The 1,930-nt window shown below is 42.7% G+C and overlaps 1 long non-coding RNA gene across 1 annotated transcript; it reads right to left on the bottom strand.

The window, feature by feature from the left end:
• Positions 1 to 874: 874 nt before the first annotated feature.
• Positions 875 to 1,365, bottom strand: LOC110674443. The gene is made up of 3 exons (XR_002498869.1): positions 1,208 to 1,365; positions 1,069 to 1,148; positions 875 to 977 (listed from the first exon to the last, which is right to left on the bottom strand). It is a non-coding gene; the product is annotated as an uncharacterized LOC110674443 (long non-coding RNA).
• Positions 1,366 to 1,930: the final 565 nt, after the last annotated feature.

The following is a 1,930-nucleotide window of genomic DNA, read 5'->3' as shown; positions in this document are numbered from 1 at the left end:
CAAGAAGTCCTAACGGATCGAAACAAATGGATATCTGTGACAGGATTATCCGTTTCGCATATTGCTCACACTTGCCAAATTTTGGCATTTAGAAGAGAAGCGAATCAGTTGCCGGCTTCCAGAGGAGGCCAAGGGCCTTAACAGGAGTGACAGAATCGAACTCTTCGGGAATTTCGCTAAGAATTTCCTGATGATTTGAGGATATTTTCCAAAGTTGAACCAGAAAAGGATCAGAAAGCGACGCCGGGCATTATGTGTGTTGTCTCCAAGACGAGATACTAGCTCTTGCTTATCGTGCAATAGTACTTGATAGCGGCCATCTTCGTTGCGAGAAACGTTGGCAACAAAATCTCACTCGCATTTCTTCTCGGATGGGGACCAGCTTGTTGATGAGGAACATAGCTCTGATGATGAGGAACAACAAGACCCTACGCTGCCTGCAAGAGATGGAACAGATGTGCCGATCTCAAGAAACGTACCCCGCAACGGCTTCGTGCCGCGAGCCACAATGTTCAAGGAAAAAGATGGGAGCATCTTGACGGACGAGCGTGATCGGTGGAAACAGCAGTTCGACGAACACCTCAATGGCGCTGAGAGCACAAGCAATGAAGGTCGAGACAACGGAGGAAATGCCTTCGTCAGTACTGTGGAGGATTGGAAACCAACCAATCCCCACTTTGCGGGAGGTCACCTATAGTAAACGAGTACGTGAGAAGTTATCAAGCCGGCTTCGTTGACGACCGAACGACAACGGATCAGATCTTTACTGTACGGTAAATCCTTCAAAAATGTTGTGAATATCAGGTTCCAACGCCGGATCCCGCCGGGGACTACGACAAGGTGATGGACTCTCGTGCCTCTTGTTCAATATTGCTTTCTAAAGTTTTATCGGCTCTATCAGTCTTAAGGCAGCTAAAACGACTTTTGCTTCTACTTCTCCGACGTTTCGGCGTATATTTCGCCTTCTTCAAGGGTTTCTATAAACATAAATAAGTGTGGTGATTTATAAAGTACAAAAAAAATTAATACAAATTTTTGAAAAAACGGTGGTTTTGTTGTGTGACTTACAGAGGCTGCGTTTTGTTGTGTGTATTGGTGTCTTGTCCGACTTGTGACCGTCTAAAATTTCTAATGGCGTCCCACTATGACTGATGTTTCGAAAATTAACTTCAAACTTGATCGTTAATATTTCACCTTTTTAACTTACTCTGTGCGTATCATTCTTCGCGGCTCTCACTGTATTACGAAATGTTTCACAGGGATTTTTAAACTAGCTTTCGCCTGCACCTACGCTTTTCGATAAAAGCTCTACGCGATAATCGCCCGCGCACAGTTGCTTTTGCCTTTCCTAACTGATGGAAATGAGACTAGTATGTATATGTTCTTGCTTGATGTTGTGAGTGTTTATTGTGTTTGCACATTTTGTGATTGTGTTGGTGGTATATTTTGTCTGTTAGTGTTTGTTCTATTCTTTATTGCATGTAGAATGCCTGCATATATTGCACTTAATCCATCTGTATCTGTTCTTCTGTTGATACTGTGCTCACTGTTTACTATGTGACACATTTCTAGGAGAGGTAGTTTGTACTGTTTGTTATGTTTATCTAAAATTTTTACTTTTTCTAGGTCGAAACGGTGGTTGTTCTGGATGCTGTGTTCAAGTAATGCTGTTTTCTGGCTGAGGAGGATGATCGGTGGGTCGGTGGTGTTGATGTTTGCTGCTTTTAATCGGTCCAGGGTGTTGTAATGTGTTCTGTGGCCGCTCATTCGTGTGTTCAACTTGTTGGTCGTCATTCCTACATAACAGGCTGAACAATCTTTGCATGGTATGTTGTAAATGATGTTTGTTTGTTGTCCAGGTGGAATTGGGTCCTTGATGTTGGTGAAAATTTGTTTGACTGTTTTTATGTTGTAGTTTGCTAGTTTGATG

Source organism: Aedes aegypti, chromosome 1, assembly GCF_002204515.2.
Source record: "Aedes aegypti strain LVP_AGWG chromosome 1, AaegL5.0 Primary Assembly, whole genome shotgun sequence".
In the NCBI taxonomy this organism is placed as follows: domain Eukaryota; kingdom Metazoa; phylum Arthropoda; class Insecta; order Diptera; family Culicidae; genus Aedes; species Aedes aegypti.
Note: the sequence above shows the minus strand (reverse complement) of the source record. Positions and strands in the feature narration are given on the sequence as shown.